This window comes from Triturus cristatus, chromosome 2_2 (assembly GCF_964204655.1).
Source record: "Triturus cristatus chromosome 2_2, aTriCri1.1, whole genome shotgun sequence".
NCBI lineage: Eukaryota > Metazoa > Chordata > Amphibia > Caudata > Salamandridae > Triturus > Triturus cristatus.
This window is the reverse complement of record NC_140582.1, coordinates 402,024,034-402,040,286: the sequence shown is the minus strand read 5'-3', so window position 1 is coordinate 402,040,286 and position 16,253 is coordinate 402,024,034.

Below are 16,253 nucleotides of genomic sequence, written 5' to 3'. Positions count from 1 at the left end.
TTCACCCTAAATCGTGTTTGACAGTCTAGGCTGTGACTTCCCTTGCCTTTACCATCATATTTCCTTTATTTCGGTTCCATTGAACCATAAAAGGTACAATATAAAACATGTAATAAAAAAACAATAAAAAATATAGATTAATTTTTGAAAAGTATCATTGTTCTTTAAAAAAACAAGCTTATATTATCGTTTACAATCCACCAATTCAAATCTCATCATATTTCCAAGTCCATAAATATTGTGATAGAAGTTCTTAAAAAGGGAACATATTTTAGCTAATAAAGGCTTTCACAAAGTCATAAATAGTCCTTTAAAAACATTAAAATAAAACATCAATGGAAGAGGATTCAGTGCAATCACAGATACACAGAGCTCATAGGATGACAAATGTGCAAAAGATAATTATTGCTAATTTGAAGGACCATTTAACCTTATGTGCCATATCAAGACTGAGTACACGGCACAGCCTCTACTTCCCCATACCATTCAAGGTCACACTCAGAATGCTTTTACTTTGTTGGGAAACTTCTCTCCCATAGATAATAGATCACTTGATCTGTGAACATCTACACTATCTACCCACACATTTAAACACACAACCTGGAAGAAGAAATTTATTTTCTTCAAATGTGTAAGTGAGAATGTACTTTTTCAGGAAAAATCATTTGGGGGATTTGCATTTTCTCCTCTTCTCACTGCATTGGATGTTATCTATATTCTATTTTCAGGCTAGGGCAGGAATCACTAAGAGACTCCATTGAAAATGACCATCTTTTGTAAAGTTTTCACAAGGATGTGTGCCTTCATTACCCTATGTTTGGCTTGAGGACTCTTTAAACTTCATTTCTGCTATCCAGTGATGAAGTGCTGGTGCTTTCCCTTTCAAATATGGTAAAGTGTTATACACCAAATTGGTACATTAAAATAACTTATATGTCCCTAGTATATGGTACTTTGTGTACTCAGGTTCTATAAATTAAATGCTACTAGTGGGCTGCAGAACTCACCATGCCACCCAATAATGTAGCACTATCAAACATGTATCTGGCCTTCCATTGGAGCCTGTATGTTCATGAAGTATGGTTTTTAAAAAGTAGGGCATGTGTTCCTATATTTTGCATGTCCTGGCAGTGAACTTGTCCTTCTTAAGTTGCCTCCCATAGACTAACACTGAGTTACCTTATTACATTTAATAGGTGATAACTTAAGTTTGGGAAAAGCTATAGAAATACTTATTCCACTCATTTGAATTGCAAATTAATCTCCTGTTTCACAGTAAAGTGAGATTTTAACTTACTATTTTGAAAATGCCACTTTTAGAAAGTTGACATTTTCCTGCTTAAACCAAATGTGCCTTTCTTCCATTGTCCAAGTTCACATTACTGTAATGGCTCTCCTGTGGTGTGATATGTATCCCTCCCAGATGGGGGACAAAAGGACCTTAGGTGTGGAGATGAAGTTCCTTTCCTGAGCAGGATGTCCTGGTGAGTTGCACCCAGCCCCTTCCTGACTTCAGAAGATGCCCACCCCATCACTAGCAAATGCACCACTCATCTGGCCTGCCGGCACTTCATTTCACTAGACAGACTCGGAGGAGAAGGAAGAACTGTCATCATCATGATAACTTTATTTCGGTCGCATGACCATAAAAGTACAATAAAATATATACAAGTACAAAAATAAGATCATAAATAAGAAGATATAAATTTAAGAAACAATTATTAAACAATGAGTTATCATGGTCAGTTAATAAAAAAATAAAAACTGATAGGCCATTACTATGGATTAATAAAACTCATTGGTCTCCTCCACATAGCAAATAGGAAACGGGAAACTGCATAGACAATAAGTGGGTTGGTATCGTAGGTTAGAACTCTTCGAGCTTGTACACATTTTCTGAGGCCCAATATTTTGCACAAGGGGAAAAGCCAGCATTTTCGGGTCGTACTATATGCTGGGCAAAAGAACAAAATGTGCGCAACATCTTCTTTGCATGTTTTGCAAATTGGGCATTTGGCCTCAATCAATTTTCCCCAGCTAGATGTAAATACCCCGATTGGGAGGCAGCCATATCTTAACTGAGTATAAAGTTTTCTCGCCAGTGGGGGCTGTACTACATCCAAAATTACTTCCAATTTAGGTTCAATTTTCATCAATAGAAACTCGGAGGTCAACCTGCCCAGAGAAGCTGAGCAGTTTAATCTATTGGAGTTAAAAAGTCTGACAGCTGCCAGTATCTCAGACCTGTGAGTCCTCATACAGCTAATATCCAGAGTGTCCCAAAGTTGGGGCAGACCGATTTGATAAAAGGAAGACTTTATATGGAGCAGCCAGGGAATATTCTTACACTTTAGCGTAAACAGAACTGACAAGAACCAGTTTTATAGATCTAGGGGTAGATAAAGGGACGATCACTTCCACAGGCTGACTCTGGCCATAAAAGTGGCACCCTCAGAACCTGAAATTAGAATCCTCCTGGACCTGTGAAGATCACAAATAGGACTGGCCTGCTGTATGAAACCTGGACGTGAGAAGATCAGAGGATAAACTGCCCTGCTGTATTAAACCTGGAGGAAGACTGGACTCACTTGTCTTAAACCCTGGACCTCAGAAACGACTCCAACGGTCAGTTGGCTGACATCCTATTTGAGCTGCAAAGATACAACAAGCTTCAAGAGGTCTTTCCCTGCAACTGCCCAGCTGACCACTACCAACTGCACATGCCTGGACCCTGCTACTGGCCTCTGCTGGACTTAGTCATGAACCCCAAGTTGTGCCCCCAGATCCTGGACCCTTGCTGGTGTTAGAGTGTGCTCCTTCAACCTTTAGACTACAAGAACTAGAGTTCAAGAGAATAACCAGCGGCTGTGAGCTCTCCGCATCAAAAAGAACCACTCCTAGTCCATTCACGAACGTGAACGGACTTCACTGAGACTAAAGCTGAATCTGCATCTGACTGCCAATGAGACCTTCTAGGATACTGACCCCGGACATCTCCCGCAGAGATCCCTTCGCATTCACTCAACAAAGTCCACCTTGAGTTTCCTGCCAGCACAAAGTTCCTATCATCCACCACCTTTTTACACTAACAACCACTGCTCTGTGGTCCTCGCTAGTGCAAATTTCGAATCAAGAAGTCGGACTTCAGCAACCCACTGTCGACAATCTCCTCTCCAGATCCAGTCTGAAGCCCAACCCACCAAAGACCTTATCAACAAGACTTTCTCGTCTGAAACAGGACTAGGTTAGAAGGTAAACTTTCCACAGGGACGAACCTAGTCCTGTATCCAGCCAGAGCTCCATCATGGTCGGCATTAACTTTGCACTTTGACCCAGTCCAGCACAACCATATAACCACGATTGGTGCGTTCTACTTTGTTGGAGCTATTCCTACTGTACATTTAAGAACATAATATTTCAGGATATACATATTGAATTATTTTTGTTTTGGTGTGATGTTATCAATTCAAACTATCTCTGTTTTTCTAAATTGCTGTGGGATTTTCTTTGTGTTGTGTTCTCACTTTATTAGTGTTTGACTGGTGCATATATATGGGACACATTGCCCATAAGTTAGGCCTGAATGCCTTTGCACCAAGCACCCAGAGAGTGCTCGCCATGCCACTGGACTCAAGCTATCCTGACTTATGAGGGGTGAAACTCCGAAACCGGTTCTAGGGTGCTTGTTTCCAGTCCTGGGAGGACCTGGCCTGGTAGTGCGTTAGTGACAGTTCCCATTGGGTGCAGGGTCAAGGCTGATTTGCATATGGCTGGGTTCAAACTGGAATGGCATGGTGAGCAAAAAAACTATGGATTTAGGCCCAGATCTCTGTACTACAGTGAATGTATGACATTGTTCTGCATTCTGACCATCAATTACTCTTTTTGCATTTGTCACCCCAAGTGGGACGCGTATGCCCAGACGTCCCGTGCTCTCCGTGCCACTCAACTCACGCTATCCTGGCTAATGAGGGGTGAAACCCCCAAACCGGTCCTAGGATGCTTGTTTCCAGTCCAGGGAGGACCTGGCCTTTCAGTTCGGGCCAGGTTGTTCCCATTGGGTGCAGGGTCAAGACTGATTTGCAAAAGGGCTGGGTTCAAACTGGATTGGCAAGGTGAGCAAAAAACAATGGATTTAGGACCAGATCTCTGTACTGGGATGAATGTGAGACACTGTTCTGCATTTGGTCCATCAATTTTTCTTTTTGCATTTGTCACCTGGCCTGGCAGTTCGGGCTGGACTGTTCATAGTAAAAGCCATGCCTTCCTGTGCCATCAGAGATTCACAAAAATATGCCAATCTATTGTTTCAGTCAATTTGATTAGTGATCCTGTCCAGACCATTCCAATTGGTTGCTGGGCAGATATTTTATACCGATGGGGAAGATGCATCTCTTGCATTAATTTTAGGGTGGAGATGTGGACAACCAGCTACATCTATTGACCTCAGAACCAGAAAGCCAGACTCAATATTGGACATCTGCTCAGAAGTCTGTGATTCTGGACAGATCTATTAACCTCCCTGAGCCTGAAAAGGTGTAACATCTGGTTTGCTTCTAATGAGCTCTAATACCCTCATGTCAGGTTCTTGCTTAAAAAAACTTCTGGTGTTCTTGGGCCCTAATAATGCAGCCCATAAACTTGTAACCAAGAACAGTGCTAGAATATTTCTCTCGGGATAGTGAGGAAAAGGAGTCCAAGGCATACTTGGGTAGCTGTGCGAAAGACTCCACATTCAACAGCTTAACAAATAATGCTTAATAATACCATGGCCAGCCTATGCTTATAATATTAAAAAAGCAAAAGTACAATACACCCAAACATAAGTACAGCCGCAAAATTGCAAACATGTACAAGAAATGCCAATGGGAACAATCTACAAGGGGAAAGCAACAAGGAAAGCTCACAGTCATCTGAATGCACCCTAAATACAGACTAGACCCTCTCTGTTGGAGGCACCATTACCAATTTGTGAGCCAGCTTAACCGAATTCAGTACAATTCCCCTATGTCTCAACAAACCATAGGCATTCTAAACTCTAGATTTGCTTTTAAGAAAATCAAGTCTGCAGGCAATTTCAAGTGTCTCACTGTGAGAAATTGGGTTTTGGATGAGAGAGGTCTAACACATTCTCTAGCAGCAACCACAATACCCATCAGGGTGAACCACAAAAGGCACTGAATTAATGTGTGCTGAACTCTCTTGGAGCTTGACACAAAAGCAGTCAGGCCTAACTTACAGGCAATGTGCAAAGTATTTGTGCAGCACTTGAATAGTAATAAAGTAAAAACAGAAAACAAGGAAAATCCCACACCAGTTTAGAAGATTATAGCAAAATATCCTAAATATTTGACCTCAAAACAACAAACATCCAATCAATACAATAGGATATATGTAATTTTAAAGATGTAGGTACACATAGCACTCAAAAGCACACAGCACCACTCAATGGAGTGCAGGTCGACTACAGGGACCAGGTTCGTCCAGCTGAAAAAGTTACCTTCTCTAAGTCCGGTGGGAAGAGTCCATTTCGCAGTGAAGGGGGCTGCGAGGAGCCAGGAAAACTGAATAGATGGTAGTCGCTGTAGCACGAAGAAGAGGCCAGGCACAGCTGATTTTCATCACTGTAACATGAAGATCCTGTTGCGCATCTCAGACGGACGTTGATGGAGCTTCATGTTGGCAGCTACCCCAGATGTATAGCTGTCGCACAAAGTGTAGGTTATATGTTGCAAGTCATCACTATCAGTCGCTGTAGTACAAAGAGTCGGGTTCACCAGAGCTTTGCGTTGGTGTTCACCGAGGGTGGCAAGATTTCGGCACAAACGGGCATTTTCACAATCGCAAAAAGCCCAAAATTTCTAGATTCTTCCTTTGTCTTTAGAGAAGTGCACTTTGATGTTAGCCAAGGCTCCAGGAGCTTGTGGAGGCACCTCTTGGGACCAGGATACTCACTCCTCACTCTTGTAGAGGCTAACTGGGCTCAAGGAGGTTCAGTCACAGGTCCAGGCAGGTCCAGTTGCAGCAGGGCAGCTGGGCAGTCTCAGGGAGACGTCTGTATATGTTATGTCCCTGTAGCTCAGAACAGGAGGTCAGTCAGATGTTCATTTGAGTCACTCTGCCTGGGATGAAGTGGGTAGGTCCCGTCTTTTTTCTCAGAGAGCAGGGCAGGTCTCAGGAATCAGAGCAATCCTCTGGCAACAGGGCAGTCCTTCTTCTGTAGTATCCACAGGTTCAGGAGTGTACTGAAGAGTAGGTCTGAGGGTCCTATATTTAGGTCTCGCCAAGCTCAGCGTGCATGCGCTGCAATAGGAGAGGTACTCTTGCAATCACTCCAGACCTTCACTCGTGCGTGTGTCGGCCTGCAGCTTGCGGGAGCGAGCAGGGCCGTGCAGGGTGCCATCTGTTCTGTATCATGGTCGTTTTCACTTTTGCGGCTGTGTGGCCTCACTTGATTTTGTTGCAGAGCGCCCATGTTTTTAGGAAGGTTCAGTTTGTTGATGGAGTTTTTGCACTTTAGTGCTTTTTTACAAAACATGTTCTTTTTATTTGTTTAGTGAGGGTTTGCTGTGTTGATAAAGAAAGCACATTGTGATAAAAAAACGCTTCAAACACATCAACCACAAGCCGATGGGACGGACTCAGTCGTTTAAAGGTTCATAGTGATGGAGAACAGGGGAGTCTCCTGGTCACAAGTGGTAGTGTCTTATTTGTTTATTTATTTAAAAGCCAGAGTCTGACTGAGTCTCACACTTGAGTCGCGCGGCGAAGGGTCATATTGTGCTTTACTCAGCTCTTGTGCACACAAAGTCATTTTCTAAATCCGTGTGCAGTGCCAGAGGAGGCCTCTGGAGATCTCAAGACTTCTGCAGGCGGGGGTTGCTGTCCTGGAATGGACATTGGCTTACAGTTGAACCTGTCTCCGTCCTTTCAATCAACTCTCTACCAGAAATTCTGTTATCAGGGTAACGGATACGTCACAAGCTGCTCTCCCTGCATGCGATCGACTGAATAGTCAGTCTCTTGGAATTCGTGAACCCACCACTCTAGTCACATCCTTTGTACCACTGTGGCTTGGTTTCCAAAATTTCATTTGTCATGTAGTGCTCCAGTCTCACGTGGCTACAAGTTCATAATTTTCCGTAATTCTCACTGGCTCGAGCTGCTCGGATACCGGAAGTCGGTCATGCTTGCATAGCTTTGTGGGTCCAGCTGCTAGCTTTGTTGGCTCTTTCTGTGCGCAAATTCTCCGACATGAAACACTAGTGACATGAGGTAGAGCTATACAGACTGATGTAAAACGAGAGATATACAGCCTGATGTAAAATTAGAGATGTGCAGCCTGATGCAAAACAAGAGATGTACAGCCTGATGTAAAACTAGAGCTGTACAGCCTTATCTAATACTAGAGATGTAAAGCCGGATCCACAACTCGAGATGTACAACCTGATGTAAAACAAGAGATGTACAGCCTGATTCAAAACTAGAGCTTTGCAGCCTGATGTAAAATGAGAGATGTATAGCCAGGTCATGCATTTGTTTTATGAAAAGGCCATGACTGAATCACTGCATACTTGACATCAAGGAGTCATCTGGTGCTCTTGTGCTTTTGTGTGGAATATTTGCCACTAAACCATGGCCGCGATCACTCTTCCCAGTAGTGGTCCTAGTAGTCGGGCTGGGAGCTCGCACATGTTCTTATGGTTCAGCAGTTCACAAGACCTTTCAGAATATGTGTATGAGCTATATTGAAAAGCGAGTTAAGGCTCGGCATACCTATCCTTTGTGATAATATCACCCGTTGGAATCAAGACAAGACAGGCTCACCCTTTTACCCCCCCAAGGTCAGTAAATTGAGAAACGTTTAAAAGGGCAATGGTAACATCAATTCTTTACAGTGTTTAGAAGTGCCAGTTGTGCAATATGAACCACTATAATAATAGTACTACTAGACAAATAGTAACGTCCATGTGCCAAACGAAATGAGTAGCTTTTTATTTTTATTTTATGTTGCATTTATCAAGCACTAATGCGCTGCTACAGTGTAGTAATATTAAGGTGCTGTGTTTTGCTTTTGCATCATTCCGGGTTACAAAGTATCACAGTTACCGAGTAGTGACATCACACCAGGTCACACGCTGTTGCAAACGACGGAGTGCCTAGATGGTATCCACTCGTTCCAAGTCACCTACAGCTACTAGCGATGTGACAAACAATGCACAGCAGCAAACCCAACATCTCATTAAACTAAATATATAAAACATAACATAAACTCCTCCTGAGTCTCACGTTGCCCGGTGTCCGACATCCGTTGCTAATCTAGCTCTACTTGCATTCTGGTGCTTATCATTGTGATTGTGTCCATTAAAATATAGGACCACAAATAATAGAATGCAAAGAGGAAAGGAGTGGCAGCAAAGAGTCTTAAGTCTGATCCAGCTGCAATACCTTCGGGTCAAGTTTGCGCTATATAAAAACTGCAACAAAAACAGTATGATGTAACTAGTGCAGGCAGGTGTGTTGTTACTGGTGCAGACTGGACATGCGGTCCCCGACTCTGTTACCTTTGCCTCTGTTTTCACTAATGCGGCCAGATGGACTGCACTGCAGCAGGGTATGTTGTCACTCGTGGAAACCGGATATGCTGTTATTGGCACAGGCAGTGCGCGAACAGGCTGTTGTCACTGATGGTGGTGGACTGTGGTGTTAAAGGCGCAGAAAGGCAGCAGCTGCTCCATAAACTTTCCATCTACCTCTCCTTCCCCTTCCCCTTCCCCTTCCCCTTCCAGTGTGCTCTTGTGATCCAGGCTGGGTCTTTGGAGGCGATCTTGTGCACTAACAGCAGTGCTGCCATGGTGTTTTTATTTTTAAAACTCTTCAATACCTTCGGATCGACTTTGCGCTATCACTCCATCGCCCTAAATGGTGCAGGGGTGAATGTTTAGGGTAAGAGTGCAGCAGTGCTTAGCGGGTTCAGATCATAGCACTGGCAGTCATATTTTCCCTTTGTATTAATTATTGTTACACTGTTAGTGCATGTTCTCTTGTAGCCACATGAGTCAGGAAACACATGCCACATGACAGTTTATTTGACGCCTGAGCGGGTACTTTAAAATACAGCTCTCTTAGGCACATGGATGCAAACTCTCTAGGCATAGTACAATGCATGTTTCTTTTCACATGATGTAACAGTAGATGCTGTAGCACCCAGGATAATGTGCTGCATGGCTAAATACTTTTATGTCCCAGAGGCGAGTCCTATTGGCTATGCCAATGCTTGTTTCACCTAGTGCCAGTTTTGAAGTGGAAGAAACGTCTGGAGTTTTCCCCCATGGATGATTCTGGAATTTCCTTCCTTCCTGTCCTGGTCCCGGGTTGTCTTGGGTGACAAAAGAATAGTTCAGATTCCTTTGTGAGTGCAGGAGGCTGCTCCTATTGAAGTGCAAGTGTGGTTATTGACAGCTCCACCCCTACCCATCTTGCCAGGATAGCCCATTCTGCCACCACCCGGTCCCTCTTTGTTGCACTACCCCAGAGGAATACACAATGGCCAGCTGCCAACTACACCTAATCATGTTACTCAGGAGACAAGCGCCAGACACCTAATGGTTAGGGCAAAATCCTATCAACTTTCTAAAAGTGGCAGTTTCAAGAATAGTGACTTATAAATCCAGCTTTACTATTGAGAAGATTTTAAATTGCAATTCATTAGACTCCAAACATGACATTTCCACCTGTTCCCAAACAATTGTTATCACTTATTAAATGTAATAAGGTAAAGTCAAGTCAAGTCAGAGAATCTTATAGAGCGCACATATCACCAGGTAGGTCTCATGGCATTTGCAGAGACTCCAGAGGCTGATAGTCATATCCGTATTGAGTTATTTCTGGTCAAACAGCCACGTTTTCAATTCTTTGCGAAAGCGCTGGTTGTCCTCAATAGAGAGAAGATGAAACGGCAGCTTATTCCAGAGATGGGGGTGAGAAAAGAAAAAGATTGTCCCCCGTTTCGTACAGTGCGCACTCGCAGTGCGGTAAGAAGAGATTTTGAACTGGATCTTAACATTCTTTCTGGCTGGTATCTTTTAAGCTTTTTCGCTAAATAACTGGGCCAAGTACCATAGATATTTTTTATTAGTAAGGCACAGGATTTTAAAGTGGCTTCTTTTTCTTACTGGAAGCCAGTGGAGGGACCTCAGACCTGGGACTAAGGGGGATCTTGGTGGTAAATTTAGGAAAAGTCTGGCCGCAGTGTTCTGCAGGATTTGCAATTTAGAAAAGAGGTCTTCATTTAGGGAAGCTAACAAGCCGTTCCCATAAGGATGTATGACGTTACAACGCACACTTTTACAACGCATGCACTTACAACGCATTTTTTACAACGCATAATCCATTACAACGCATGACATTACAACGCATGACACTACAACGCATTTTTAAAAACTACCTTTACAACGCATTTCCATTACAACGCATACTACCTTTACAACGCATACCATTACAACGCATAATATTAAATTGCATTTAAGGTAAGTATTAGATAGTATAGGGGTAAAAGTTACTTTTCTAACTCCAGGGGGTGCAACAGTAGGGTAAGTGTTGGATAGTATAGGGGTAAAAATTACTATTCTAACTCCAGGGGGTGCAACAGTGGGGTAAGTGTTGGATAGTATAGGGGTAAAAATTACTATTCTAACTCCAGGGGGTGCAACAGTAGGGTAAGTGTTGGACAGTATAGGGGTAAAAATTACTATTCTAACTCCAGGGGGTGCAACAGTAGGGTAAGTGTTGGATAGTATAGGGGTAAAAATTACTATTCTAACTCCAGGGGGTGCAACAGTAGGGTAAGTGTTGGATAGTATAGGGGTAAAAATTACTATTCTAACTCCAGGGGGTGCAACAGTAGGGTAAGTGTTGGATAGTATAGGGGTAAAAATTACTATTCTAACTCCAGTGGGTGCAACAGTAGGGTAAGTGTTGGATAGAATAGGGGTAAAAATTACTATTCTAACTCCAGGGGGTGCAACAGTAGGGTAAGTGTTGGATAGTATAGGGGTAAAAATTACTATTCTAACTCCAGGGGGTGCATCAGTAGGGTAAGTGTTGGATAGTATAGGGGTAAAAATTACTATTCTAACTCCAGGGGGTGCAACAGTAGGGTAAGTGTTGGATAGTGTAGTGTAATATTATGCGTTGTAATGGTATGCGTTGTAATGGTAGTATGCGTTGTAATGGAATGCGTTGTAAAGGTAGTTTTTAAAAATGCGTTGTAGTGTCATGCGTTGTAATGTCATGCGTTGTAATGGATTATGCGTTGTAAAAAATGCGTTGTAAAGGTAGTGCGTTGTAAAAGTTGCGTTGTAAAGGTTGTTCCCCTTCCCATAATCCATACAGTTTATGATTAAGCCCTGGACTAGAGACTTCCTGGCTGCAATAGGTAGCCATTTAAGGATTTTGCGTAGCTTCCACAAGATCCCGTAACAAGTGCCCAACACAAGATTGACATGATTTTTCCTGGATAGCTTGTTGTCGATCATTATTTCAAGATTACAGACTGCTTGTTTTAGGGATGGGCATGGGCCCAATGCCTGAGGCCACCAGTTGTTAGACGAGTTCTCTTCGGCCCTGCCGAACAGAATGATCTCAGTATTACTACCGTTTAACTATAGTTTGTTATTGCCCATCCAGTTGTTAACGTGGGTCATACAGTTTTTAAACCGGATCATTGCATCTGTAGGGTCAGCACCAAATCTGATCAACAGCTGGGTGTCATCAGCATATGACACGACCTCAAACCCATGGGACCTGATTATCCTGGCCAGAGGTGTTACATAGAGATTAAAAAGCATATTTCAAACGATTGAGTTAACATTTTAAAAATAAGTATTTCCGCTTTGCCCGTATTGCAATAATCTATCATGATGATTTCTAATTTTCCCTCGAATGGCCACTGCTATCCCCCCCTCTCCCAGCCGCTCTGTCTAATCTAGTTAGCTGATATTTAGTTGGCAATGCAATCGCTATCTCAGGGGATGACTGGTCATGGAGCCATGTTTCTGTGATGAAACGGACATCCGGTTTTTCAAGATCTAGGAGGCTCCATAATTCTAGAGCATGTTTGGGAATTGACCGGGCATTAAGATAGAGTCCATGTAATTGATTAGGGCTCTCAGATGTGTCCCTTTTTTTCTCAAGGTAGGAAGTGGTTGCCATAGATGATTCCTTAATGGGTGTCTGAGTGCCAACCGTTGGGAGCACAAAGAACTCCTTGGTACATGATAAGATTCGGTTTCAGGGTAATAAGGGGCCTATTTAAAGATTTTAACGCTGTGCTAGAGTAACATTGTATAGCCATGGTAGATAGCATACCTTCCATTGTGCCCCATTTAATTGAGAGTGCAGGGGTCCTGGCGGCTGGCGGCAGTCTGGCGCGGACGGGCGCAGACTGGTTTGCCTTTGGCGTGCCTCCGACACGCCGCTGCGCGTCGCGCCCCTTTCTGCTTTAAATAGGCAGAAGGGGAGGACGCAACCGCTAGACGGCCAACCAGACCGGAACTAAAAGCCCCAACCGGAAGTGTGAAAATAAAGCCCTGTGTCCCTCCGCACAATCGGCACAAGCCGCGGCGGACCGGGGACCGGCACTGCTCAAATCAGGCAAGTTGTTAGCAGATGAAGCATACGGCGATAGATTCAATGCAAATGAGGCAATAATGCGAGTGGGGCAAGTTTAAAAACAAACACTACACAAACAAACAAACACTGCAGTACAAGGCTTTAAAAACTGTGGTCATGAATTAAAAAGAGCAATAAGATGCTAGAGGCTGGGGTCTGAATATCGACCGTTCAGCCTGGAGTCCGCTGCGTATCCGCACCCCTTCCTGCTTTAAATAGTCAGAAAAGCAATGTTATTCTATAAGAGAGGTAGGCCTCATTGAAAAGCAAATGTTTTCACGAACAGGACATTTTAAAGGCAAAGCACCCTGCCCTATGTGCTGATTACGGCTTACCCTAGGTATGACATATATATTTCAAAGGGAATTTTAGGCTTGCCAGAGGTTTATTCTGCCAAGTCAAAATACCCGTTTCAAACTGCACACAGGTGGCAATGGCAGGCCTTAGATATATTTCAAAGGGCAACTTAAGTGGGTGGCAAAATAAGTGCTGCAGGTCCTCTAGTAGCATTTAATTTACGAGCCCTGGATATTTGGTCTATCACTTTATTCGGGATTTATACGCAAACTAAATATTCCAATCAGGTGTAAGCTAATTTTACCATATATTAGGGAGTGAGCACAAGCACTTTGGCACTGGTTTGCAGTGGTAAAGTGCACAGAGCTCTGAGGCCAACAAAAAAAAACAGGAGGAGAAGGCATCATGTTTTATGGAAGACCACCCTAGGGCTAAGATATTTATCATGCACATGCAAACAATAGCAGCAAAATGAAAACATTTCAACAATTGAAGAATTGCAGAATGACGTCAGAAATATATACTTATTTACCCATGAACATATACTTTCAATCCACTAGGCCCCATCAACTGTACCTCACTGGGGATGGCTACGGAAGACCACACCTCTGCGTAGCCACAGGTGACCCACTGCCCTACCCATTCACAGTAATGGCGGCATACACCTGGCTGGTTTTGGCGTGCTTGGCGTCTAACTGATGTGGCGATTTTCGGGAGCTTTTCCTGAAGGAAGATCCGGCGGTGCAGCAGGGCATGGGGGAGACAGGGAGTTTCCCTCTCTTGTGTAGGCTATGGAGTGCATCGCGGATTCAGAGACTCGGAGAGCGATCGGGAGGCACCCACTCGACTCAAAAAACGGCGGAGAGGCTCTCACGCATCCAGCTGATGCAGCACGTCTCTGTGTCATGGCAGTGAACTGGGACTGATCCTTTCCCGGCATTTGGTGCTGTGGTTTGCTGTGTTCTGCCCATTGGAGGGCGGCGGGAATGCTGTGCTGTGCTGGGGGGAGACGGCAGCTACGTGGATCGGCTGGATTGAGATGGAAGGCGGGACAAACACCCTCTTGGAAGGAACACCCTCCTGGAAGGTGAAATAATTCAGGTACGGAGTACTCGGGGGCAAATTCGGGACTAAGCGGAGCAAGAGGAGGGGGTGTAATAAGAAAAGGAAAGGCACAAATCAGCCACACGAGGGAAAATAAAAAAAAGGGGGAGAGATAAAATCAAAAAAAAAAGGGGACACATAGAGAATAAGAAGGGAAAGAAAATGGGTAAACCTCAGAAGAATGTGAATGCTGTCAACAAAGCAGATTCTGTGGCTCGCCTCAAGGCAAAAACGCGCCTAGCTCAGGCAAAAAAAGCCGCACGCCGGGCCAATAAGGAAAATAATTCTAGCTCCCCAGGTCTTGACAGCACCCTCGAAAGCTCGGAAGAGGAGATGCCCCCCACCACTGTCTCTCCACAACATGAGGAACAGGGAGATCTAGTGATTGATCAGGCAAATGCTTCACCAGAATTGATAGAAGTTACTCCTGTATCGACCAAGGCTCAACAGGGCAGCCCGGTATTGGATGGCCTAAAGAAAGGTTTAAGAGAAGTGAAGGAATTTCCATTGTTTGTAAAGAAAACTACCCCACAACCTCCACAACCTTCCTCTTTAAACCCAAGTTCAACTTCAAAAACATCTAAAGCCGTATCGTCGGGCCTGGATTGGTCTTTCCAGTATTACTATCAGACCCGGTACTAGACCCGGCTCCCAAAGAGCAGGAAATACTCCAACAAAATGTTATATCTGATCATTTGGGAGCCCAGATGTTAAAGCAAGGTCTAACTCAAGCACAAGACTCAGTGCCCCCCCACGGCATCACTAACATCACTAACATCCTTGAGCTCGGGGGAAAAGACTATATCCAGGCCAAATCCATCCCAGGTTCAAGATGCAACGGATGAAGATAGAATGACAGTGATCGATACCTCTTTGAATTTGATATCACCACAAATGAAACTCCAGTTGCAATCCCAATCCCAACTCCAACAGGGATCTCAAGGGCAAGTACTGCCAGACGCTGCATTGGCTCAGGTAGCTTCTAAGGCCGGAAGTACGAGCCTCGCTACTGAAGATCCGAAAAGTAACTCCAGCCAAAATATGGAGTCCATGGGTGTCTATCAGCTAGATATTAGAGACATGCGTAATGTAATATTGGAAGCGGTCCACGAAATGAAAAAAACACAGCAATTGGAAATCGCTGCTTTGCATCTAAGACTGGGGAAAATTGAAGAAGCAATGACATGTTTTCCCACCAGACTTCAGGAGGCAGAAGCCAGAATTCCTGTATTGGAGGATCATATGAATACGGCTATGGGGGAGGCAAAAGAGGTGCTGAAAAACAAAAGCTGCCTGGAGAACAAATTGGAGGAGCTCAAAAACCATTCTCGGAGGTCCAACCTCCGGATTGTTGGGGTTCCCAAGGGCATCGAAGGCTCCCAAACCCTCCAATGGGTAAACTCATTTATCAAACAGAGTCTAAGGGTGATCTCACCATTACAAGAGCCCATTGAGTCCCAGCACAACCTTTCCCCAATTCCACGATACCAAGAACTATCTTGCTGAATTTCGCAGACTTTCGTATCAAGGAAAGAATCCTGACAAGAGTGATCCAGCAGAGACAGTTTTTAGTAAATGAGACTACCAAGTGTCGTATATTCTCTGGCATGACTGCCGCTGCTGCTCGAAGAAGAAAATAATTTGTTAAGATTCTCCATCTGTTTAAAGCCTATGGCACTCAAGCATCAATTGTGCAACAGTCAAAATTGAGAGTTTTAGTTAAAGGGAAGTTTTTCGTGTTTTCTGATTTAGGAGAAGCCCAGGCACTATTAAAAGAGATTTCGTCAGGGTCTAGTGCTTAAACATTGATATGCATTTAGATCTACTATATGGTAATGAAAAGGGCTTCCTTTCCTTTAATATAAGGTGTGTTCGCTAGCCAGCCAATTTTGGATTGCTCTAAAGGTATTATTGGGTGTACTGGGGTCAGCGGGGTCACTCAGGGTGTCATTTCATGACACCCATGAGGGTAAACGGGAGGGGTGAAATGTGGTCAGCGTGGTTGGAAGGGGTTCTTCCACATTTCAGGGGGTGGGTTTTCTACCTTGGGGTAGGAAGGGCGGGTGGGGATAGGGTTCATTGCAGAAAAAAAGAGCAAGAGCAAAAGATACAGTGGGTACAGAGACCGCAAAAGTTGAAGTTTTGGTAGGGAGTGGGCCAGGAGCCTACTCCAAAAGTAG